Source organism: Brienomyrus brachyistius, chromosome 25 (assembly GCF_023856365.1).
Source record: "Brienomyrus brachyistius isolate T26 chromosome 25, BBRACH_0.4, whole genome shotgun sequence".
In the NCBI taxonomy this organism is placed as follows: Eukaryota; Metazoa; Chordata; class Actinopteri; order Osteoglossiformes; family Mormyridae; genus Brienomyrus; species Brienomyrus brachyistius.
Window position 1 is genome coordinate 3,244,139 of NC_064557.1, and position 27,437 is coordinate 3,271,575.

At 45.6% G+C, this 27,437-nt stretch overlaps 1 protein-coding gene across 13 annotated transcripts in view; it reads right to left on the reverse strand.

Moving 5' to 3' along the window:
- Positions 1-26,574, reverse strand: part of LOC125720343 (receptor-type tyrosine-protein phosphatase delta-like) — a 274,785-nt gene extending 248,211 nt beyond the window's left edge. For 2 of the 13 annotated variants that reach the window (XM_048995619.1, XM_048995620.1), the window contains exons 1-2: positions 26,317-26,573; positions 26,065-26,168 (exon numbers count right to left, since the gene is read on the reverse strand). The gene's annotated coding sequence lies outside the window, so the exon portion shown is untranslated. Of the gene's footprint in view, positions 1-26,064; positions 26,169-26,316 lie in introns of all 13 variants that reach the window. The other 11 variants (XM_048995625.1, XM_048995624.1, XM_048995632.1 and 8 more) reach the window with 9 other exon arrangements.
- Between the last annotated feature and the right edge of the window lie 863 nt (positions 26,575-27,437).

The window sequence follows — 27,437 nt, forward strand, 5'->3', positions numbered from 1 at the left end:
TTCAGGCTGTAGTGACATGTTCTGCGAGACCATCAATAAGCTAGTATGAGGTCCGTCATATACCGGGCAGCACCGGAGTACGTAACATTAACCAAGGAACTTTGAGACAAAGGTTTAAGCAAGATGCCCCTTGATGGTAACCAACATATTTATTCTTCAACTTGTGATGCATTGATCTTGACGCTGGAACATATTATGAGATTATAGAGTATGATATAAAACGTCAACTGCAGAGATTTAATTTTCTCTATATATCAGGGTATGGAGTCCATATATATCACGAGGTGGGTATTAGCGACTATAACTCAAGACAGCCTGATATTAAGGGGCTAACCTGCATGACAAAAGCGTGGCTTTAAGGCAAAGAGACGGAAGAGGCTTCTATACCCTATTCGAAGTTTGAACTGAGATGTGTGGGCTTGTAGGGAGGGTATTGCTTCGAGGAGATGAACAGCCCCAGCAACAGCCTGCCTTGGAAAGCAAGGTGTGAATATCGGCAGATCAGCCAACAACTCGGAGAAGCTACAGAAAACACTAGAAAGTGAGCAGCAGCACGAAGAGCATCCGTCACTCGTTAGCGTGCGGCTCGGCCTGCACGTCACACTCAGCCGGTTTCTCAGAAATAACTGATGATTGTGCCGTGACACACGTGCACGCCTGTTCTGGCCCGCTCTGCCTTGGAAGCGACGGCTCTAAGAAGCGTGTGATTGTACATGCGAACGCACTGACGTAACACAGTGAGCTAATGCTATCGGGGTGGCGGCTGGCTAATGACTTTTGCTCGCCCTCCGGGCTCCGATGACTCGTCACCCGCTGTGATGCTGAGGTCACTCTGTGAGCTCACTTCACATTAAGCTGCCATAGAAAGTAGAAAGGAGTGAAGCGGCCTCATTTTTAGAAACGCATTAGGACAATCTGTGCATACAGAGCGTTAGCGACAGCCGCTAGCTCATTATAAACTGATTACGCAGCTAGTTTGGACGGGAACTAAAGACCGAAATAATGATGCTCCCACAACACATCCTCAATAAAATGTCCGGTCCCTTTGTGGGACTGGGGGCCAATTTCCTTCTTGGCTGTGAAAGAAAAGAAAACCCTAAAATGAAGAAAAGTACAATCAAACTAAAAATGACATCAACAATATCACAACAAGAGCATATAAGAAGTAAGGTTAGACCAAGAAAAAAAAATCACCGTCAATAAGCAAATTTATTATTAAACAAAATAATTTGATCTTCCGGAAGCGTGCTCAAAATCAAAGGTCTTACTTATGCCTCGTAGGGTCTAAAAACGCGCTCAAGTAATGAAGTCAGCCTCTGACTTGATTAATTATATTTTAACAGGTACATGATTAAGCAGCTACTTTAATGAAGTCTCACCCACTCTGGGCCGCAAATTGAGTCTCATTTTTACACAGAGATAGTGAGGAAGAAGGTGCTAATCTACAATTTTAATGAGAACCAAACTGTATGTGTTTTTCTCGAGGAAAAGGAGGTAGGGATGGCTCACATTTTGACAGGAAAACGCCGTCGATGTAAATGAGGACTCTTAGGATCCTGCCCCGATAGCCGACATCTTTAACAATTTAACATTTCTACCCATAACCCTCAAGAATAAAAGGCCTTTCTATCTGTTTCTCTTTCCCTCCCGCTCTTTCTTTCATTCAATCAGCCCCTTTATTGATCCCCTTTGAAATAAATTCAACCTTAAGACAGTATGATTATTCGCTGCTTCTCTCAGATACTTGCAGTATAAAGGAAGCTTATGAGTCCTATTGAGGAGCTGAAGAAGTCGCTTCGGACATGAGCAGACTGCACATGAAGCGATAGGGGCGGGGATAAACGGCCGCCGCGGGCGACGCGCGAGAGCCGCGCACCGCGAGAGCCGCGCACCGCGAGAGCCGAGAGCCGCGCACTGCGAGAGCCGCGCACCGCGAGAGCGAGAGCCGCGCACCGCGCGACCGAACCAGGCGAAGTCACAGTTCTTAAGGGATCACATGTTTCACGCGATGCTTTTCTCGCCACGGCAACTGGATCCATCCTCACCCAAGGAAGAGCCGCTACTTAACCTCTGGGCTTTTAGATTTGACTATTTTGGACCACGTTGTCTTAAAGACACTACTGTAGCGACTTTTACTCAAAATATACCGAACAAAATTTAGCTTGAAAACTAATTCATATTCCTAAACTTTAAATCCGAAAATTAGTATTTGGTATCTTTATAGGTTTACAGAGCCTGTGGGGGAATACATTTGCTTCAATTATTACTGTCAAATACAATAAAATAAAGCTGAAATTCAGGAAAACAAAATAATAACAACAAAAAGGTATTTTTTTTTGCAGATCACATTTTCACCTCAGTCTTGTCACACAGCTACCTGTCACACTAGCTTTAAAATGCCACATTCCCACAGCCTGCTGAAAACTGGAAGTCAGGAATGCGTCCTTATATAACCAAATTGAGAGATAATTCTGACTCTGCACAGCGACGGCAGCAATCGTGTCGTTTTCATGGGGACCCTGACCCAAGTGAAATCACTTCTCCTTACAGAGAGGAGTAAGGGAAGTGTGTGTGTGTGTGGGTGGCAGGGGGGGGGGGGGGGGGGGGGGGCGGTCTGTACAGTCGCATATTCAGCAGAATTTACAAAGTTTCCATCCGGAAAACTAATCCTGCGATATTCCAAAGTGTGGCTTCCAGAGTTGGCACAAAGCCGAAGCTCGCCTTTGGGCGTTTGACGAGCTGCAGCGGTTAACGAAGGAAGGTGTTGCGGTACTGAATACAAACGCCCGCTAGCTTTTTTGGTGTAAGCCGTCTGGCAACATCCGCACGGGGGGGACGGTGTGGGTACCGGAACGCGGCAAACAGGTGCGGTCGGCGGGTCCGTTAGCGAGCCGCGCGTCATGGGTGGAGCTCTCAGTGGTTCTGGACCCTCTGATCTGCGCAACTGCAGCAGTGCATGATGGGAGCTGTCTCTGGTCCTGAACCCAACCTATGCGCTGCACAAGGCCTTTTTGGCTCAAAAGATCGAGAAAATGCATTGCTACGACTGTCAGACTGGACATTGTTCAGGTTTATAGCCGTGCGACTGGAGATTTAAATAAATAAGTACATATTCTGTAAACAGACGTTGTATACTTCACTGTGACACTGCAGAAGATAAACAGGATGGATGGATGGATGGATAAATGGATGCTGGCATGCTTGCTGATAATCCAGTACAGGTTTAGAGCCTGGAGTGAGCAGGAGGCAGAGACCACGAGGCAGGGAAGACCCTGGATAGGATGTTGTTCCATGGTAACATGCACTCACACACCATCAGAAATTACGAAACATCACATGATCTAATCTTGTGCTTTTTAAGATTGCAAAATGTAACCCGAGCTGTGAGAAAACGCAAAGCCCAGCTATGGCAGTACTAATATGTAGTAATACTAACATTTAATATTACAGTTCATCTTAATTGTAACACATACATCATCATCAGCTTTGCACTCATTTTCAAAGGTGGATTGTGCATTATAGTTTAAATTGTAATACAAAGATTCTTCACTATTGTTCCTACTAATACTGTTATACATCATTCTACAGTATCCTAATATGTTAATGCATTCTTTTTCTTCATCAGTTCATTTAAAAGGTACTTTGTAAATTATTTAAAAACAAATTGCCTGCAAGTAATGAACAAGGGTGCTTGAATCAGAAAAGCCCTCCTACTGGAAGTGTACCTAAATTCAGCAAATGTTACAAATGATCAGATAGTTTTATCTAGTCCATAAATAAGCCAATTGCAATGCTGTTACTATACAGTTACTTCTTAATATTCTCAATTATGTCCATGGGAAGAAGTTCTCCATTGAAGAACGCCATGGAGGTTCTCTGATGATTAATGGAGGAGGTTTAGTGACGATTATGAAAATATACAACCATGTAAACAAGTCACATAACAAATCATTTACATTAGCAGTAGGGGGCATATAAATTATTTTAATACCAGAGAATTCCTACACAAAGCAACTTGAGAAAGAAAACTCTGGGGTGATAGTTTTCTTCAACAGTCGAAACTCCTGTTGACCTACTTTATTTATTACATGCTTTATTTTTACGCATTTTTTTCCCCTCAAACTGGAAAATTGAGAACAGATTTGTGTTTCAAAGGCTGTAAGACAACCAGGTCGTATCACATTTATGAACATAACTACACCTGAAAGCATAAGGCTGCCCGTTACATAAGGTGCCGGGACATCTCAGAGCTCGAAGCTGTTCGGCACGTAGGTGGGCGTCGGGTCAAATCCCTCTTACTCCCGGAGGACGAGGCTGTGCATTTGATTGACAGGTTCTGCCTGGTTAGCTTACCGACGTCACATAAAAGGGGAGGGGGGGTCGGTGGTGGTGCTTATGTTTGCCTCACTGCAGGCGCTCCGTGTTAGGATGAGGTGTCAAGCTGTTAACTGAGTTGCTGGCAACTTCACGCCTCCAGGCTTAGACCTCGTGACTGCAATTCTAGTGACCGTTAGCATTTAGCATGACGCTAGCGGTTAAATTGTTTACTCGTACAAAGCCTGTCTGCCCCTCACACCACGTCCCGAGGTCTTTAACCGCCAGTTCCCACGAATAGGTGGAACGATAGTGGGAATCGCACATCTTCTCTCTCAGAAATCTATGTATGTCAATCGATATTCTGTGCATATTTTTTTTCCATTGCTGCTCCTTGCGCAATATGCATGCGTCCATATATGTATGTATATATAAATAATCTGTACGGCTGTGCGGCATGGTGGTGCAGTGGTTAGCACTGCTGCCTCACACCTCTGGGACCCGGGTTCGAGTCTCCGCCTGGGTCACATGTGTGCGGAGTTTGCAGGTTCTCCCCATGTCATCGTGGGGTTTCCTCCGGGTACTCCGGTTTCCCCCCACAGTCCAAAAACATGCTGAGGCTAATTGGAGTTACAAAATTGCTCGTAGGTGTGCATGTGAGAGTGAATGGTGCGTGAGTGTGCCCTGCAATGGGCTGGCCCCCCATCCTGGGTTGTTCCCTGCCTCTTGCCCATTGCTTCTGGGATAGGCTCCGCGACCCAATAGGATAAGCGGTTTGGAAAATGGATGGATGGGATGGATTTTATTGGATTACTATGTTGGATGTACGACTGATTTTCAGAGGCGTGAACGTTGAGCGTGCGCATTTTCTCATTTTATAGATTTTAGTTAAGCGGGACAGAGGTGGACCTGTGCTGCAACCTCGTCGCCGTCGCGTGCTGGACTTGGAGAAATGGCATTTCGACGTAGCCATGCGGTACAGAAATGTTTCGTGCACGTGTCCTTATACGGTGAGATGGCAAAAAAAATCAAGCCTGAATCTAGAATGGATTGGTATTGCCCTGCAGAGTAAGAAATGCAAGCGCTATTTGCCTCAGATAACGGCCAAATGAAGAAAGCAAGGGTGCGAGCACCTCCGTGCTGAGAAGGGCCACTGCCTACAGCTCCTGCAGACGCTCAGTGCACATCTGGACACACCTTGGCACTTAAATGCGTGGGGCAGCGTTTGCCAATCCTGTCCGCAGGGACCCACAGACAGTCTGTATGTTTGTGCTCCCTTCTAACTCCCTACCCAAAAATGTGGACTGTCAGACAGGGAGCAAAAACAGGATCTGTGGGTCCCCAAGGAATCGGTCAAAGTTGTGTGCGGCCTGAAAAACAGTGACATGCTTTAAGGGAGGGTTGCCATATCCTGTCCTTTCCGACCTCCAACTGTCTGGCAACCAAAAACTTATTGGCAGTCATCTCAAGGGGCAGCAGCTACACAGGTTTCATATCTGCATTGTGGCCACTCATTAACCCCCGATGGATTCCCAGCACTTCACAGGTTTTATGTCAAGCCGGAGTATTGCGTTCCTCTGGTCCCTATAATGTAATGTGAAAAGCATCATGGGATACTAGTGGATCTCAAAGATGTATCCAAAGGCCATACGTTCTGTTGCCAATAAACTGAGCTGGATAGTTTTGGTCCAGAAAGTAAAAATGCAAACCAAGATTTTGTTCCAACCAAGCAGTAGAGCTCTCTGTGACCAGGGCTATTAAAATCACAGTCCAATCAAATTTGTGCTCAACTTCCAGCCTTCCTGTATCTGTGAGCCAGGTGTGAAGCCTCTGTGCCCAATCAGAATCAGCGATTATCAAACTAACTACCTGTGGGAACTGAAAACAAGGCCTGGATTTGGAATCGAGGTCCAGCTTTGAAGAGCCTTGTCTGTGACTCTTTATACTCAACTGGCCGGTCGAAACAACTGGCCGGTCGAAACGAAATCTTGGTCTGGATCTGCTCGATAAACTAGCCACCTCTGCCAATAAAGATATTTTGGTTTCTTGCACCGCAGATTCCAGAACTCTGTACATCACTGTGCAAACACAACACGGTTATTTCTTTGATAATTCAGTAGTTAAAAATCAAAGGAACTGGAACCAGAATTGAAGCAGCACTCTCCTTCTCACCTCCCACGCTGCTCTTTGCAAACTTCAGTAATTCATACGTGCTGTTGAAGAGCGTTCATTAAAAAACACGGTATGGCCTGGTATGGAGAATGGAGAGGCACGCGGCAGTGAGTGCGTCCTCTCAGAACTGCTCTCAATACTGCTGATTGGCCGAGTGCATGTCAACCAGCACGATCCCGAGCAACACGCAGCAATCCCTCTGCTATCCAGTCCCGGGAATGCGTGTCTCCCCTACCTGCGGCAATGCATGATACCCGAATGTCCCAGCAGGGGGCGCCTGAAAAGTGCGAGCAGGTGCGGCGGGATGGCCAAAGGCGTGCGATGACCTCACACCCCCACGGCGAGGGGCACTGGCAGACACGCGCTCCGCTATGCCCACTCGGGTGGGGTGCTGTCGTTTGGACTCGTACACGGCGAGCTGTGAAGGTCCCGTACGGTAATTAGAAACCAGACGCCAGACCTAATTAAGTTATACGTCTCTGATTCAGTTACTCAGTGCATTCGGGGAGGCTGGGATTAGCAAATGATGGTCCCTGAACGAATCCAGGCCGCGGCGTATTGAACGAGATGAATAAATAACATGCCTAGATGCACAGCTGATTTATTGCATCTTTTTTTTTAATCGTTTTTATTTATTTACTTACTTATTTTTAGAAGTAGTTCGGAGTCTCTAAATACCAAAAATGCCCAGTCTGACCTTTTAATTTGAACATTTACATTTAACAGCCTAGCATTCTGAAATCAATATAAATATCGTTAGTGATTTTTTAAAAACGTTTTCACGTCTGTTTTCAGTGCCAGTCAACCCATGAGAAAACATAGGTGGCCCCCTATGGTGCCCTCTGCTGGAGGGGCACTGACATAGCAGACGGTCAGTGCCAAATGCCACACCTCCCACCTGGGTTGAGGAGCATGTCCGGCTTGTCTAGGGATCCACGTGGGTTATGACCAGCACAGCCTGTTCGAAAAAGGCAGAGATAAAGGATCTGAGCAAACGCTGAGAGCGACGCCAGCCAACAAAGGATGAGGGCACGTTAAAATGCAGCGCACACTGTTTATGGGGTAAAGACTATGATCACAGCGGCGTCGCTCCCGACCAGGCAGCCATTACATGTTTTATTTAACGCTTCTTCTCCAAATGCCAGCAACTGGCCCAGCCTTCACTGGTGACACCGATTCTAGACGTAACAGACGTTAATCTACTTAATCTTTCATTTCAGGTCAAGAAGGAGAAATTTTAATACGCACAAATACTCAGACATGAATATATCCCCATATTACTGAAAGCAAATAATTCCTAATGTTAGAAAATAATTCCTGTATCTGTAACACTGCTGACACTGTATCTAAACTAGCACACTGAATACCAGCTCCTCCATTTTGGACTCATTCATAAACCAAAAAATAAAAAATAAAAATACGACGCATCACGTGACGAAGTTTAGAACTTTCCAGAAAGCACAGTGCTCTGCAGGAATGGGATTCAGGTGAAAGTGTGCTGCTCCCCCCCCCCCCCCCCCCCCATCGAAGAAGAAGCGGAACAACAGCAAAATGACTAAACCACTTAAGGTGCAAAACACACAGTTGAAATAACCTGCCCTTGTTAAACGCACCAATGAAATATTAATTATGGCTGGAACGACCCGTTGGGTCTATGCAAGACACAGCTGTGTGGGGGTCCAGTCCCCTCGGAACACTTGTTCTTGTCTAATTAATTCCAGTCATCAATTGCATTTCAGTTAGCAGGGCTGAACCATGCATATTCAGTCAGCCGAGCTGTATATATTCAGTGTGAGAAGCCAAAACATATTTCTGCATTAGTATATATGCAAATGCCACTTTAAACGAAGACAAATAAAGCACCCGTGCGTTTGCTCCGAGCCATTAAATATGGAGAAAACATAAAGGATGTGCATGTTTGTGTTAATTTAACGCAAGGTTTACAGGGACACGCGTATACGAGGTATTTCGGAGGCGTGGCTTAAACTTGGATAGTCGCCAAGGAGCGAAATCACAGTCAGAGGTGGCACGAGCGGCGAGAAGAAGCTTCCGGAAAGCGGGAGCAGGAGGGAGGGAGCAGACGGACAGCCAGCGGGTATATGACGAGCGGGACAGAGGTGGACCTGTGCAGCAAGGAGGCGCCCGTCAGCGAAAACGAAAGGAGCCTTTCAAACTTTTGTGTAATTGTTTCGTTTTAGGAGATCCCGTCCCCCAACGGTGCTGGGAAACCGCCAGCACCCCTCGCAGGTTTTCATAAATGACTGACGTGTAATTAACGCCCCCTGAGAGTACCCACGGGGGCTGCGATCTCCGGAGCGCATCGATTACGGATAGTCACAGCTGTCTCATTAGACCGGCGAGGTCTCGGCCTTTTTCTCCCACCGTTGTTTTGTTTATTATTTATCGCACTTTCTCCGAGGGGCCCAGAGTTGACCTTTCAGGTGCCCCCATGAAAGCGGAAGGTAACGCACATCTACATCATGCATCTCAATGATATGTTACCATTTTCAAACGTAAGTGCACTACCAAAGTCCTGCTCTACTTTCATATTATAACCTATTTTAGTTTGTCTACAACGGCAGAATCAAAGATAAAATTATATTATAATGTTCTAGAAATGCCACATGCAGGTGTGACTACATCCAGGACGACAATATGCAGGTACTTCTCTCAACGTCTCGTTTTCAAAAGGTGTCGTATCTTAGCTTTGCTAAAAACGCATTTACGAGGTTAATCACGCAGCCAGCCTATCACCATGGCCAAGGGCTGGGTCTCAGCCGGAGGTGAATCAAGCATGAATGTCACTCTTGCAGATTCGGCGTAGACTACATTCATCCCAGGGGGATATTCCTTGAACTTTCCTTTTTTTAAAACGTTAGCAATCTTCTGCCTACATTCAATGCTGGATAATTAACAGAGGAAATCCGATTTAGTCCCCTGTTTGCTGCAACATATTAAGTAGCGTCGTCCTGATCAACAACCCAGCCCCCTCCCCACCGAACGAAAGAGTGGCTGATATCATAATGGAGCCATCCATCCACGTGACGAGGCTCCATCGAACCCGCGCCTTTCAAACACACTGGCAGGCCGACAGAAGTCAGAAGCAGGGAGATAAACACACACCTCGATAAAAACGCATCATACAACTGTCAGAAAGCACGGCACGGATGCACTTCACTCAAGGCAACATCGTATAGCTCTATCGGACATCCGGCACGACTGTTAGCTCACGTCCATCACAGTGAGCTGGAGAAACCCATACAAGTTACGGTCCCGCATGACGCAGGTAGGTAACCCTGACAGGCTGCTCATGTAGTAAGCTCCCCTTGGGGAGTGACGGATCAGGGGCTGGAAGACCGGCAGGACCGGCACAGACCCACCATCTACTCCCGAGTGCGGACACTAAGCTGTCCCTTCAGGAAAAGAGGACCGTTCACTCAGACAGGTGGACACGTGCCCCCTCAGCCACTCAGGGACGCTAAGGCAGAAGGTTCCGGCTCTTTGCGATCTGCACACGGCCTGGCCCAAACCAGGCCTGTCGATCAGCGGAGCAGGGGTGACAGTGAGGCGGTGTTCCATGCCTACCTCTGACCCCAAATACATCTGGGACGAACCCCTCCGTGCATAGAGAAGAGAGGCTGCCTCAAAACAAACAGCCCTGTCCTCATGTTATGTCATCCAAATTTATAATGATTTCTTGGCCTTTCATCCTTAGATTCTGAGAACGTTTATATGTTCTCCAGTACTAAAGAGAAATACAGGTTTTGGGGACCCCTTCCATGAGTAATATCTGTCCTCAGAGTCGCACCTCAGTCTGGTTACTCCAGAGGCTGCTCTCTAAACAAGAGGATGCTGAAGAACATGAAGGAAATATGTAAATAATTCATCACATATTGCACGCCATTGCATGTTTACAACTGTAACACCGGCGACAATATTTCAGTGGGTCACATTGCAAGAAAGAAATGATTCATCCAGAGAAATATGCAATGCAGATGAGGCCTGTCGATACAAACAAAAGGAGAATCTCGCTCAGAAACCAAAAGAAGCTGGAAAGAATAAGAGTAGAGTTGATGGTCAACAATGAGGCTTGAACTTCTTTGGGATCCTCATCCATCACTCAACCAGGTGTTTCCAAGGAAGGCAAACCGATGTGTCGTTACAAAGACCTCGACGTTAACAGCTCACAGCAAAGTGCATGTTGCGTACGGTAGGTGGAATCTGTCTGAAAATGCTGCCTACACGAGATCGGCATGCAACACTCATACTCTCCGCTCCAAATTCGTCTTGCACTTTATCGTGCAGGACTGACCGCTGGATAGCGCGATACTGTGTTTAATTCTGCGCATGAATGCCATCACATAAATACCCTCATTCAGAGGCAGGCGAGCTCTCAAGAGGGGGGGCTAGGGGCGCTGGTGGGGGGGGGGGCAACTGAAAAGGAATTGGCATTTAATCCGTACAACCCCCCCTCAGTCTAGCTTCAGCCAAATTCCCACAGCCAGCACCTACATGTCCGAATGGGGTGGGTTTGATTTACGTGGTCACGGTCCTGGATTCTGTACGTCAAACCCAAACCGTACAGCTGGGTTTCACATCTCCACCCCCAACCCACCCAGCCCACCCCGCCACCCGATCTCTATCTTCTCTCGAATTGGGGCTTTCAGCTGCAGGTGGATCAATCGGCGGCACCAGAATCCGCTGGATAACGCTACTATAAATCTTTCCGAACTGTGTTTATTCTCACAATGGAAAGGGGCCCCTCCCCCAAATGCAGAGTGTCGTGAAACAATAGGGAGGGCGGTTCATTAAATTCATTCTCTGAGCGGTGGGGGCCTGCTGGAAACGGCAGGAAGGCGTATTCGGAGGTGCCTGATGAAGTGGATTCTTCACCGGCGAGATTGCCTCTATTTTTTTTTCTTATGAATTCAGTTGTTCTCATGAACTATGGTGCAATTTATCATTCTGGCTCAGAAAATGTTTACCGTGACTACCAAAAAAAAATGCTGACTTATCTCATAGAAAATGTTTATTTTCAAGCTCCCCCCTCCACCCCCCCCACCCCATAAAACACGACAGACATAGTCTAAAATCGATAAAATTATTTCAGGCTCTGTTTTAACTTAACAAACACAACAATGCAATACGGGGAAATGAAAATCCCAAAACCCCCCCCTGGTAAGGTTAGATCATACCGTTACTTCCTTCTTTTTCTGGGAATCCAGTCAGCTGACGCATAATTAAGGGGCTAGATTGTCCAATCAGAATCATTTACTCACTTATTAAATTTCACCGTTTGTAGACAGATAGGGTGTGACAGGGGGCTCTCTAAAGAGTCAAGTGTATTGTTTTGAATAATGAAATCATCTAATCCTCTGCCAGGTAACATCATAACACAGTCCCTAACCTTATATTTTATCACCATTAAAACTGAGCTTTAGGGCGCCATGTTGCCTAAACAGATATGATCTTTTTGTTATTTTTTTTCTGCTATATAATGTCTTTTCAGTGTTAAAGCCCGGAGCACACCAATAATTTGTGTATGTACCACAGAAACAACATGCTTATTTACCCGTTATTAAAATAACACACTGAAATGTTCACATTCATTCATTCATATATAGAACTGCTTCACAAACGAATAGATAAAAATAAATGCCCGAGACTGCACACGAACCAACTGAGCTCACCGATTCCCAGAATCCCTTGCAACGATCCGGCCCCGTTGAGGCCGTTACAAGGCCGCTACATAAAACGTCAGCATGACCTCATTTTTCCGGCAGAAAGCCGAACTGCTAAATCGGAAGAACGCTGGTGTTTTGGACAATGGAAGGCCAAGGGTTTGGTCGAGTCAGGAGCAGCTGGCGGGGGCGGGGGGGGGGTGGGGGGTCGGGGGGAGCAGGTGGATGGCGGCAAAAACCAGGATGCAAGTTAGGGTGTGCAGAGTGTGAAGCAGGAACATCTGGGGGAACGGGGCGTCCCTTTAGGGTGCCGGAATACTCCGTCGTGTCTCCATACCGTCAAGGGCGCTCCTGGAGCCGGATCTGCGAATTCTGTCCTGTCCAGCCTGCAGGAAGCGCACAGCACGTTCCAAGGAATATTAGCGCAGCTTCAGATTCAACATCCGACACATCAAGCCCAGGGTGCTGCTGTTTTGCACTGCCTTTGCCTTTGTTAGGCCAAGTTACTCACAGTAATCATGATGCCGGGAGATTGGACGGCTTAACTTCACTGTAATACGCTACAATAGCCATCTTACATATATACCGTGACGCATAACAGTCTCCCTTCGGAGGCATATTTAATGTCCAGAACTCAGTGTGAGTCAAACGGAGAGAGAAGAGCCAGATTGTATCACATGACTTTTTATGCACAGTATTTAAAAAAACAGATTTAATACTGATATTACCATGCACTTAAGCTGGGTACTTTGAAAAAACCCACTAATGGATTATAGTTATATTTAACTATTAATATAAGGTGCAATATGTGTTTAAAATCTTACACTGCAAGTAAATATTTAGATGCAAATGATTCCATGCTGCATCACTTTATTGCTTTAAAGTACAGGTGTCAAACTCCAGTCCTGGGGGGGGGGGGAATGGAGCCCTGCACATTTTCGGGTACAACTCCTTGTGCTAATTAACACACAGCTCTTGAGCTGAATCATTCATGGTGGAACAGGGAAAGAACTAAGCTACACAGGGCTCCACCCCCCGCCCCCCAGGACTGGAGTTTGACACCCCTGCGTTGAAGGAACTGTCCAAGACGAAGTTGACGCCTTAGGAGGGTAAACTTGGACTCTATCCTGGGAATCACAGGACGAATGGCTTGATATCTTCTGGAAAAGACAAGCTCAGAGGTTGTTCCTGTGTATTTATTTATGTGTCCTCCAGGGTTGGGCCAATCTGGAATGCATTCATCAATTGGGATTGGAAAAAAAACTATGGTGAAGAGAATTGGAATTGAATTCGGATTTAAATTCCAACTCCAGTTCCATTTCCTGATTTGGATTGGAAACGACGAATGTATTCCAGATTGGCCCCAACCCTGTTGTCCTGTCCCCCCAGCCTGTGGACCCCAGCCTACAGGCCCCAGGACTCCTCAACACCCTGAATAAGACGTTAGAAGACATGGATGGGTAGTGCAATTATAACCCTTTTTAATGGTACTGAGTACCGATGGAAATTCGCAGGTATATTAGCTTAACCACGTAAACGGTGATAAGCAATAAACGGTGGCGCTCAGTGAACTCTGTGAAACTTTACTACTTTGTGGAGGAGATGCAGCAGAGCCGTGAATGAGGCCGGCAGGGCCCGTCCGTGTCCAGCATCGCTTGCCTGGCGGGGCTGCATGTTTACCAGGGTTTGAGTCTTCAGAGACTAGGGGGTGTTTTGCTTAAAGCTGCCCCTGTGTGGAGCTGATAACAGCATGACATCGGCAGCTCACATACAGATACTCCAGCAAGCCGGGGAGCTCAGCATCCTCCGCCGTCAGTCTCCGTGCTAAGTTGTTTGTCGAAATAATCGGCCTTTGATTACACAGTAAACGTCACCTGTCTTCTGCCGCTGAACGTCGAAGCAGGCCAGCTGGGTCACCACCGGAGGAGATGCACAAACTCGCAGCTCCAAAATGCTCTCTAAGCCTCATTGTAACAGTCACACTAAGCCATACTTAAGCTGGCTCAAGGGTAAAAATAAAAATACAATTATGAATTGGATATATATCATGTATGTTCTCTATACAAAAGAGTAAAAGTTCAGTGAAAAGTTCTTGCACACACTGAGATTTACGACATTTGCATGCTACTCACTTAACATTTACTAAAAGTGCAACAATATGCTTTGCTAACAAATGAATTTACAGTATGTTCACCATCTGAGTATCTTTATTGGCAAGAAAATCTCAGATCTTTGATTCATCAAAGTAACTTCCTCTAGTAGTTATAACAGCAGAGAAAAGTTGAGCTATTCTTTGCACAAGGGACGTTAAATACTAACCTGTTTCATGGGATGAAACAGTTAACTAGTGCATTTAAAGTTAAAGGACAGCCCAGAATCTAACTATGCCATCACCACACACCCAGTTAATAGGATGTCAGACATACACTGTTACATACTCTTTCCAAATTATAAAGGAAACTTGTTATATTTGACTTAAATATTCATTTGCCAGTTGTACCCAACACAAATAAGGTCTCCCCATTCTAAAATAAGTTCCCCGAGAGGAGTTTCCCCTCTGGGACGCGTGCAGATGAACGGATAACGCTAAATCTCCTGCCACTGCGCCATCCGGCATAGCAGCGGAAAGCTCAGCTACATATGATGTCAGAACAAGTTTATCAAGTAGTGGGGGGCACATTCCGATATTTTTCTTGGCGTGAAGGAGGTTACTGGGGTGAACCCCAAGGGTAAACCCCACTGTGTGTTTGATGGGCCCTCTAGAGAACGACGGCTGAATTTTAAGACGACGTTGCTTTCTGCTTGAAACTGGATCACTCGGAAGGCTCGGTAAATTACGATATAGCGATGCCTTTCGCGCAACTAAGAGGCAGCTTCATTCAGGCTTAAACAGAAGCACGCAGCCTCTCCCTGTCTCTCTGATCATGTCGATACGCAAACAGAAAAGACGACAGATCACTGTATTTTGTACTCCGCCGGCCGTCGGGACTCTGTAACGATACCGAGTGATAAATTTTGTCTGCTAACTGGCAGATCAGCTGGGCAAGTACAAGCGTTTGTTTCAGCTGGCATGGGATTCATTTTATAATCAGATAATGGAATAAAATATGTAGTATGAATAGAGACTATAGAGAACGAAGTGCCTATTCATTGGGGGAACCGCAATTCAGTTCCATCTTGGGAACCTATTATACGAATATCATTGCTGTTTTTATTCGGTCTATAGCTTATTAGTTTGTCAGACAACGTTCGCAGAATTAGTACAGCATTTTCTTAATTGCTGCAGTGTCCTTGTAATTAAATGCTTATTTCCTCAATCATTTACCCATTGCTTGCATTGTAAACACCGACACAATAAACCAATGGGCTAATTAAGTTAGGATTTCCAACTAGGGTGATCCATGTCACAGTGCAGTTACAGTATGACGGATTCCGAATATCAGGATCAGGAGACAACAGCTTTGTGGTACAATTCTGGCGGCACGGGAAGTGACCTCGCACCTCACAGCCGCCGAACAAGCTCACAGAAAGTGGAGCAAGATGCAGTCAGTTTTACATAAATGCCCTTTATTTCCTCAATCTGACCTTTGCTTTCAATTTACCAAAAATGGTAACAAATTTTGTGATTCGCAAATTAAATTTAAGACGTGTGTAATACGCATCCGCAGATAGGGGGCTGACAAGGGCCACCTTAGACCAAAACCTTGAGATCTAAAATGACTTGGAAAGACACTATTAAACAAGGAAACAGAAATAAATCCTGTTTTCATTCCAGAAGGGTTTGAAAATAATAGTGAGACTATTCTGTGTACTCTCAGGGGAACAAACATTAACAGCTTGTAAGGGCTTGATTTATAAACAACCATCAGTCTATCCTCACCACTACATTCCCAATTACATTTAACAGCTGCCGGTCCATCCTTGGTGGCGTGCTATACCTGTGAACTTTACACCAGTCCAGTACGGAGAAGCCCCCAGAGAGCACACTTACAGCATCCATACGTAATTCTATTGTGCATTAGTGGGAAACACCCATTGATTGTTAAAAAGTAATCAAAGACATTTTACTTCGTGGGAGAACATTACACGAAAATGTTCTGAGGGCAGGAGGAATGATGATTTGTTTAGAGAGATAACCAATCAGATTGTAGAGGAGGTGGGTCCAAGCAACTAGCGGAGGCAGGACCAAGACATCTGATTGGTTGGACCCACCTCCTCTACAGTCTGGTTGGTTGGTGTATAATAAGATGTATGATAAGGTACATTATTGAAGTTCCAAGTTCAAGTTAATGATTACTGATTACTTTTTGCCAATCAATTGGTGTTTCCCAAGTAGAAATTTTCATAACATTATAATTTTTACCCCATAAACCCACAGCTAGGATATAAGATAATTAGCAATATTATAATAAACATAAACAGCCAAGCTAATCGCTTAGTTCTTGTCTTGTTGAAATCCTTATATTATATCACATTAAGCAATTACAAAAGCATAATTAAAACATTAGTATGTCAGCAAGATTAGCAGATCTCTGTCATTCTGTCAAGTTCAAATCAGAAAATGGAAAAAAACAGGCAATGTAACGTTTTAATTTATGAAATACATAACACTTCAGATATAATTCTATAGATACAAATATACCTCACATTCATATCAGATAAGCCTGATACAAAATTCAGGTTCACAGTAGAGATGTGAGTGTGTTTTGAATCACTTATTGATCATGTGACGAGCAAATGTTTTGAAGACTACGTAAAGTAACTTGACTAAACATATTTTCTTTTCTGTTTTTCTTTTGAGTTTTTAAAATGATGGCTGCACTTTAAAGCAGTTTACTTTCTCTCCTTCGTTACAGGTTAAAAGTTGACAAATTGACAAATTTTTACCCCCACCCAGAAAATGTCTTTTTGAAGAGTCTGTCAGAATAAACGGAATTTTTAATGTTCATGATTCCATGCGAATAAACCTTCTTTAACTTTCAGCGAGCAAAGCTTACCCTCGAAGGACTAACAAGGTACGAGGTTCGTACACAACGTAACTGCATGTGAATGCACAATCACGACAATTAAAACCCAGACCTGGGTTCTTACCAGCCGCGTTAAAATTAACAAGTGCAATACTGCAGGTAGTGTCTTGCTGTGATTCATTTCCTGTTTTTAAAAGCGGGACGTTTGTCCGGCGTGAGTGACAGGTCTAGACGTGGATGGGAAAAGGCCGCCAAAGATTGTTTGGCGGTAACGACTCCGAGAGTCTGCCAGACCTCATCGCACGCTCCCTTCCCTGCCTCTGATCGCTATCTTCTCGATATCATCACATCCTCCCTGTTCCATCTCAGGATGCCTCTCTCCCACCTCCACCCAAAGGTCCCATTATTCTTTTCATATTAGGGGACTCGGCTCATATTCTGTCTGCCCGAGAAAACGCTCAGTTGAGCGAAAACGAATTGACTAACCAATGCTGACAGAGAGATCGATTTGCGGCCGGTTGAAGGCTACTCCTTATCCGCGATATGATTCCATTAGGATGTTTATTGTAATATAATTAAGTAATCAAACAGAGAGAGATGTTACAGATGGAAGCTCCATCGGCACCACTGTCTTCAATGAACGGCAACTTGGATTCCATTTACACTCCCTCTGATCACAGACCTGGGGGGAAATAAAATATATATTTTTAAAGTGCACTTTGCCTAAAGGCTCCCCGGTAAATTCAATTTTCACCCCACATTGATTTTTCTATTCTAACATGTTACATCCTGATGTTATCTATCATGGACTTATATACTACGGAGGACAGGGGGCTCAGCATATAGAGACCCACGCAAAATTCCCGCACTCCGTCAGAGGCTTCCACAGTACCACGACTGTTGTCTTTTCATTTTTTTTATTTTAATTCTTTCTTTATAAGAACCATGAATATCATAAGATCACCTTAGCGAAATGGTTTTGAGGCACCTGCTAAGGCAAATTCCCAGGCAAAGACTCAAGCGTGATCTGTCTGGAAAACTGGGAGCCGGCTGAATTCTGTTGAGTGGCTTCCTACTTTATGCTTTAAAGATACATCTGTAAGCAGGGTGCATTCAGGTGGGGGGGGGATTAAATAAACCATATCTAAAACATGCGGCAATTATTTAACAAGCACACGTCCAAAGGAGCCCAAGCGGACAGCCTGCGGTGAGCAATCGGTCCCAAAAGCGGAATAGCTGGTGGTCTGCTTGTCGTCCTACACAGCCTACTGTAGCTGTTTACATGCTGGGATGGCAGGCGTGCCTGAAGGAGCCCCCCCCATCAAATGAAACAGCTTGGCTAAATGAATAAATCATTGGCATTACCTCCGAATAGCAGAAGCACTTCCACCTTAAATGCTACTCATGTAGACATCTGGCACGACTGTGCCTCATAGGCTCAGTGACTTTGATGTCTTCTGTTAAAGGCAGCTGTGCAAAGTTGGCCAAGAGCACAAAGGGAGACGGGTCGACTTATCTCTGGCTGCGCCCTCGGACTCACAAAAATATTTCATGAAACTGCGGATACAAGAAGCTGAACTTCATCCTATGCAGCTATTGAGACCGTTTGTATAGAAGAAGAGTGTTTTGGGGGAAGCAGGCCCCTGCCAAAGCCCTCACACCCCTTAGGGTGATGGGACCATAATACCCTTTCCGCCCCCATGATGCTCTTTTTTGTTTTCTTACTGAGAGTTTAAGGTCTTCACATTCCTCTAGCACTGAGGTATTAAATTTGAACGCCTCTAGTCGAGGCAATCAGAAATCAGAACTTCATCATCCGTCACATCCTAATCAAAGAGAAGTCACTGGCTGAGAGCCACGGACCACATCGAAATCAGAGGGTGGGGAGGGGGGCTGCGAACCGATTTCGACTTGATTGATTGATGGTTAGGGCGACCTTTCTATAAAGTACGCATAAAATCACATTAAAGTGGATATTTCGCCTGAAATATTTGGGATGGCATTGTGGTGCCAAGGTTAATGTGGCTGCCACATGCCAACAGAGAGCAGGGTTTGAGAGCTGGGAGTTTGCATGTTCTCCACGAGTCGTCGTTCCTTGCAAGGGGTTGCTGTCCTGTCCTGGATTATCCCCTGCATTGCACCTCTTGTTTCTGGCACAGGCTCCTGACCACCATGAGTATAGAGTGGTGTTTTTGGACCCGGTCCTTTTTGGCCCCCAGACGGTCCACATTTTTGCTCCCTCCCAAGTCCCAGGGAAAAAACGTGGACCATCTGGGGGTCCTCCAGGACTGGTTTGAGAAAGAATAGTATAGAGGATGGAGGAATGAATGAATGACTGTGCAATCAATTGTGCTGCATAATTGAATATTTTCCCAGCAGAAAAATGAACTTTTTTAAGTACAATACTACAGTACTGTGGTAAGTATCAGCATGTGTTTCTTTCTAGAGCCGTATGTTACCAGTCAAGGGAAATCACTGAGGCAATGAAACTCTCAGTCCTGGGCTTAATGATATTTTAATTAAAGATGTGTAATAGTCTATTATAATTAGCTAATGAGTCATTTTTGGGAATGCAGCCTTGCCTGCCGTGTTAATTTTAGGAAAACAAACCACTCATTTAGCTCTCATTGCGCTGAAATTACTCAAGTGATCCGGAGAAGTTGCGGCACAGTCATTTCGGAGAGCTGATCGCTCGTGACGGGCCGTGACAAGCGTAAGTGTTTGTAATTTGTCACCACACCGCGTCATTAATAGCAGGCACAAAGTATACTTTTGAGACGGCAAAGTGCTGTGGTAGAACGTCGTACTGCTCCTCAGGCGAGCAGACTTTCAGAGTGCGTGTTCCTCTGGTCCTGCATGACATTCCATATGACAATGTAGGGGACGAGCGAAGACCCAGACTGTGAGAGTGAGCGTTTTAAAGGAGGCGGGTCCAAGCAACTAGAGAAGGCCTCCTCTAAAACCTGATTGGTTAACTCTCTGGACCAATCATTTTCCCTCCTTTTTGCATAAGTAAAACTCCCAAAGTGCAGTTCTCTTCAGTCTTATAACACCTGTGCTACATGTTTAAATTAAAAGGATGAAAAGCCATAATGAAGAAAGCCCACGTTAATTTGTAATTAGAGCAGCGTGCGAGGTCAGCTGAGGCCTTGTCTGTCCGACGGGGATGTTAAAATGCAGAGCTGCGGGTCCGTGGGGGTTCTGAGTGGGGGGGGGGTTGGACAGATGGCTCTCTGAGCTGCTGCCGGCGAGCCGGTCCGCACGGAGCGACTCTCTCAGGATGCCGTCTTGACATTTCCACACAGAGGATCCCAAAAGGTGCCCTCATCTCTAATTGACTTCTCTTGTCCATGTCAGCATGGGAGGCAAACCATTGCCGGCACCGGGCCGTCTGCCACTACGTCTCACATTCGCGGCCCGGATGACGCCTCGTAGGGGTGGTCCGGCTCCGGAAAGTCGGCAACCCACGGGAAGTCCGTCCCGACGGTAAGCCCCGTTTGTTCCGATTAGCCGCTACGCCGTAAACAAAGGCTGTCACACCTGGAAGGTCATTCAGCGCTAGACTTTAATGCCGTTTAGATCTCGATAGAAGACACTTAGTGCAGAGCTGTAGCTTTACACTTTTTTAAGTTGAGACACAAGGTTTCCAGCAGGGAACAACTTACAGAAGAGGATTCAAGATTCAGATTCGACGTGGCACCGACTCCGCGGGGGAGGTGGACCCCCGCAAGAAGGCATTATTTTTCCATAAAGGACTCCGGCAGTCCTTGCCAGATTGGAGGAGGCAACCAAAATAGCCATCAACGCTTGCTTTCCAGGCAGGCCGACGACGAATGAGGGTGAGAAGCGACGCAGGCTGGGTAGGCAATCACGGCGGATCAGGATACGCGGCGAAAACCTTACCCTGTCCTGAAAGACACCCCCCGGCCAGCAGAGGGAAAACTCTGCATACAGATGGTCATTCAAGGTGTCCTGTGCCGTGTTAATTTTACTATCTAATGAAGAGAAGCAGAACATACCAGGAGGATTAGCCTCGAGCTATGATGGGATTATGATAGCTACGACGACTAAGCAGAATGCTCTGGGCCACTCTCACGTCCATTCATCAAGAACACGCTGAGGAATGACTCATGGGGCCTCAAATCACCCTCTGTAGCACCACCCATCCCAAAGCTCGACGCCACGCACGCGCCCCGACATCCCGCTCTCTCACGACTCGCGCTAACATCCTGCACGTGGCTCATTCCTCCGCCTCCCGCCTTTTCTACCCCAACACCCACTCTCTGCTCATTTGGTCCCAGCGTTGCTGCCCACCGCTCTTCTTTTCAGATGCCATCTTTTCCTCCGAGGACCGCCCAGCCAGTGCGCAGCACCTCAGAGACAGTTGCTCACGACGCGCTCGCTGTTCTCACAGTCTCGGTCGCGGAGACGCCTGCCAGACAGTTTGCGAACAATTACACCAAGGTTTCCCAATTCAGCCAAGCCGGCTCACCACCCAGCCTCGAAGACAGTGCCTACTCAAACACACACACACACACATGTACAAGAGAGTCTCCATTTTTTAAACAAATCTTACAAACCTACAAGAAATCTGCCAGTGTGTAATGCCCTTGCATTAGTCATAATCTCTCGGGACGTTTATTTTCAGACTGGATTTTAGACTAGTCTGTGAATTTGGTTTGGTTTTCATGATGATGATGGTGATTATTATTATTTTTATTATTATTGTTATTTTAACATTCATTTCTATTTTACACCTGTCAGACAAAAATCTTTTTCGCAGATAAGAAACGTACTGCATGCATTTTCTTATCCATCATGTTAGACAATGCCCTCAACAACATAAAGAGAACCGTCTCTTCAGAAATACGTCCAATTAATGTTTCCAGTTTTATCGTCACGTGTTCCGAGGAACACGGTGAAATTTTTGTGATACAATTTCAGGGTAGGGAACGGGTGGAACTGGGAGGGGGGGGCTTTACATATTCACTGTAAAGCAACATATTAAGCCATGATTCACTCCATCGAGTCACGTGGGGAAGGGGCCTGGAACCAATCCCAGGCAGCACAGGGCACAAGGCGGGGGACGCCCCCTACCAGAAGCCAGTCCATCTTAGGGCAGCAATAATTTTTACCCATTTTATCACAAGCTTCAGTATCACGTCTCACATTTACGTTGCGATTCTCAAAATTAAGCTCAACGCCGTATTTAACTTTTGGTACGTAGAATATAAATTTCAGGCTTTACGCTGGACTGGAACAAAACCAGCAGCTCTGTTTCGGTAACGAGGCCGACACTTGATTTACGTCCAGCAGGACGGAATTCTACCGAAGACGACAAAACTGATAGTGGGCGGGCAAATTGTTTTATCTCGACACGGCTGTTTTCCACTTCGGATCAAAACTATGCATCATATTAACGACCGAGTTGTTGAAATACCGCGAATATTCATCCATCACGCTGAAGAACTGCACCGAGACGGCGTTACCGCTGGAGCCGGCGAGGGGAGTCACTCCATGGCTGGCCGTAAATGTTAATGCTCCCACACGCATGTACACACGCGCACACACACACACACACACGCGCGCGCGCGCGGACAAGCACAAAGATGAGCTGGGAGTCTCTTGACTTGCAGCCTAATGATAATGAACGACCCGGCAGGTCCGGAGACTGAAACACTCCGTCATTCTTTGTCAATCGAACGGGCGAAGGCCAAGGTTACATAGAAACTGTCAGAATATCTCAGTCTAATGGTACATCAGGTAGAATTCACAAGTCCAGGCCCCACTGGAAAGACAAAGCGACTTGATCAATGGCCACTTATGCATCTGTTTTATTATTATTTATCCTGCCGAGCTGACACTAATTCAAAGCCTAACACAGCCCATAACATTATATTTCCATCTATTGATATGGCGGAGTATATTAACAGATGAAATTAGTTAACTGCCTCATTTAAGGGCAGTACAGATGAGCCCATCTTGCATCTTGAACCTGGAAACTCGTAAACATCTTTAACTGTTGTGCCACCTACTGGCCTTTCAGGGTAATGCACTTAAAACGAGCTGCTCACATCAGCCCAAAATCTGTATTCAAGACAAAAAAAAAAAAAAAAGCAAAACACTGGCAAAGATTGAGGTTCTACTTGCACACATAAATATAAACGTTTAAAACGTTTAATTCAGGGATGAATCACGGTCTCCTGAAAGCGTAATGCAATCATCTGTTAGTTCATCCTCATTAAAAAGCGTCCGTTGTGCCGTAACAGGGCTTATGCTGCGGTCCGTGGCTGGTCCCTGGAAAAAAAACGCTGACAATTTACTCACAGGAGCTAGCAAAAGGAGAAATTCAAGCGGTGGGGGGGGTGGGGGGGGGTCATTTAGTTTGAAACAGGGAACCTCATTCAGTACGTCTGGGAAGGAGAGAAAGCACGTCTTTCAGATGATCTCCGCGTCCTTGGCCGCCCTCTTTCTGACACAGTGATCGCTCCTTGCATAAACAGCAAATGCGAGACAGAATCCAAAAATATTCAGAAGTGACACATTGTTGCTATTTATCTGCCCCATTGGCACATGACAGACGTCGTGGAAACTGATCACAGAAGTCTGACCGTGTCATTAAAACGATAGCCTATCAAATGGATCTACTTAAGCACTCCCCACCCCCACCCCCAAAATGCTTCAGGGTGGGGAGCAGGACAAATGGCCTGACCCCTCAGTTGGAGCTCAGGCTTCTCTCTCAACCGTGCACATGTGTGCGTGAGTCAAAGGAGAGCCGGATGGGTCACGTGGAAAGAGCATCCCGACGTAGACAGTGCAAATAAAGCATCATTTCATCTTATTATAAAGTTGCTTTACCAGCTGTCAGTTTTGTATTAAGAAACCAGTAGGGAAAACATGAAAAGACAAAACTCATTCTGTCATAGAAGAGGGGCAAATTAATATATATATATATATATATATATATTCACACAGGCACTGCTTGAAGGCACAAGACACAGACAGCCAACCGCCGTGTACGAAAGATGCTGAATAACATCAGCTTGTGGGAAGCAGCCAGTAACCTGGATCTCAGACCCGACGAGGGGACTTACTGGTGACTAATTCACCATAGTGATTAATTCGGGGATTTCAGTGCAAGCCCACCCTCTCTCCCCCCCCCCCCCCCCACCACCACCCCCAGGCCCGTAAGGAAATCACCCAGCATCTCACACCACACACAGTGGTGTGTTAGTGTGGTGTCACCTGCCCAGGCCAGCCTGGACCCAAATGTGCGAGATTTCATAACCAGCCCACAACAACTGCCTGCCATGATTCACCAACCAAATCATAACTGTCTGATAAAGACATGTAGTTACACTCTCTAATGCATTACATGTTACAAGCATTTCCCAGGAAACCAGTAAACAAACGCCAAGGCAGCCCAGGGCAAGAGAGTTAAATGCATATTTCCCACCACCAATATGGAAAAATGTAAATATGCTAAGAAGTTTTTCTCACTTATTCATTTTGAGAAAAAACATCACTATTTGGGGAATACTACATGAAGGCACTGCTGTGTACGAATCAGAGAATATTTAACGCGCGGAATTCATAGTAATTCCGGGATGGATATTTACTGTGAACTTCTGCAATGATGTAATCCTTTCAGAACAACAGACAGACAGACAGACAGACAGAGACAGATAGTAGATGGGTTTTCCATTGTCTGGGAGGGGGGGGGGGGATTGCCACTGTGGCAGAATGACTCCCAGGGCGGCTGGGCCTTCTTAACACACTCCTGTCAGTCTGGAGAATGCCACATCACTCGGCGGTCACTTAAAGCAGCGCTTCACCGAACATCACAAGCAAATATGCAGGAGAACTCCAAAAACGATTTACGCCGAGTTAAAATAGCCGGCCATTCATCTGAGTGTTTCCAACATCCCCATCTACGTTAGCCTCAGACATTCACAAATATAAAATTCTTACTCAGCTTCCCTGCTCTCTGTGTTTACTTAAGTATTTGTGCATTTTTTTTCCCCCTGCAGTTTGTCGAAATAAAAAAACTGGAAAATACAGAAGGATAAATCAGACCAAAGTACCTAAAAATAAACACAGTGCATGTAACAGGAGCAACATGTGATGTATTGAGAGCAGCATCCCTCAGTCAGACTTCTGCTGTGCTCTGGATGGAGCCTAATAGTTGCATCCAACTTCCCATTCACTTCAGAACTGAGTAGGGGGGGAAAATCAATACATTTCCAGCTTGGATCCCGATATAGTGATTTGATGCTCTGTTTCCAGCATTACACTGCGAGGAGGTCAGTTTCAAAGACACCTTGGAACTTTGTAGATAAATGTAGCGCTCTATAATAACATTATTATGCGGAGATACACTGAAGTTTTCCTAAACTTGAGAATATATCAATATACAGACGCCGCATTTGTCTTTTCCGCTGTGTATCGGTCACAAGTTAACACGGAAAAGGCGTGCAGGTGATTGATAGAAAAGATATTGAGTGAACAATGAGTGTAAAGTGCTCTGCAGCACGGAGTGGGGCTACTTATGCTTTTTGGCCTCTCTAATGCCGTACGCCCTCTTTATTAAATAAAAAGAGAGAAAGGGAGACGGTAAGCTATACGGTACAACAGCCTACGGCGCACATCCCAGCCAAATATCGCAACACACATTTTAACGGAGAAATGCATTAAAGCAGTAACGCGGTAATTCCAATTAATTGTTCCGATATAAATGAGTATTATGAGAATAAATGAGCCAGTGTCGACAGAACCGATGCACAGCACCAGAAACCACTTTTACTGGAAAAGCAAGTGCAACTCTTTTACCCAGTTAGAAATGTAAATTAACCGAGAAGAAAAGACGCACCAGAGACACTAACGAATATATAATTAATGGCTGTTAAAACGGATTCTAAAATGTCACTTACTAAGGTGTCCAGATCACATATGTTAGGAAATCCAGAGGAATCTTATCTTTCTTCTCCCTAGTCAGAAACAGCGATGCTTTCTTATTCCAGACAGAAGCCCTTAACTGGAAGAGAGAAAAAAAAATAAAATGCATGAGTGAAATCATTCCCCTTAAATATATGATTTCCGCAAAAGTGCAATCATTTCGGTCAGGCAGGAGAAAAAGACGAAAAAAAGACGCGTCCGCTGTAACGGGCGGCTGTAGTTTGTACCTGCGCTTTCAATCCCGCCGCCGTGGATGCGGAGAGTGAATCGGAGCGGTAACCGGGGCAAAGTCAGCTTTCCCTACTGACAGAGCCGCTGTCAGGTCGCCCCTCACACTGCTGCTGACGCCGGGGAAGCGAGTGAGAGGAGATCGCGGAGGAGACGGGGGGACGCTCCCGCACACCTGCACTTCCGGCAGCGGCCGCTAGAGGGCCGGCTGTTGGAGCGGGACCCCGGCTTGCGGAGCGCACGGGGGGTGCCGTGAAAAAGGCGCTTCATTCAGATCGATGGGGGTGGGAGTCGATCAGCTTATACACTGATATTTAACTAACCCTAACCCCATCGACGCTTTCAATCAGGCCCGCATGTCAGAGCGTACGTCGGTGTGCTCACTTAAGGAAAGTCGCTTTCTTCATAAGGTACCACTTAGGGTGCGTTTACGTTCATGTTTAATCAATGCAAATTGTAGTGAGTATAAAACCAACTGGGAATAAAAACAAGGAGCAAAAAAATGTAAAAAAGAGAAAAAAAGAAAGAAAAAATAGGAGAAAAGAACAAGCAGTAAAAACTCATTAGCGGGATAATTATTCAATACTCTGTTGACCGATAAGAAAACGAACAATTAATGTCAAATAGAAAATGCTTGTAAATGGCGGTAAATGTAGGCCTCCTATTTAAAACATATTGCAGTCTTTATTAATATTATTTATTGGGGCTTGTTGCTTCCAAGTCAATTCATTAAGTAATCTGTTTTGGGTATTTATGACACTTTTTTTTATTCTTTGCGCTGAAATTGAGATGCTTGTCGATTTTTACCACATTTCCAAGAATGATGCGGAAACAAAAGGAAATACTATTTTGTCACTAAGAGCTACATCCATCCATCCATCCATCCATTTTCCAAACCGCTTATCCTACTGGGTCGCGGGGGGTCCGGAGCCTATCCCGGAAGCAATGGGCACGAGGCAGGTGTTACATACAAACCAGCCTAAAGCACGTACCCTCCTAAAATTTCTGAGTGAATATGAAGAAGAGACAGCGGGAGGATTAGAATAACGAGTTACGTTGTGAGTTATTGATTTTGGATTGGACACGGAGTACCAGCGACTGCGGGCACAGCATGTAGTAA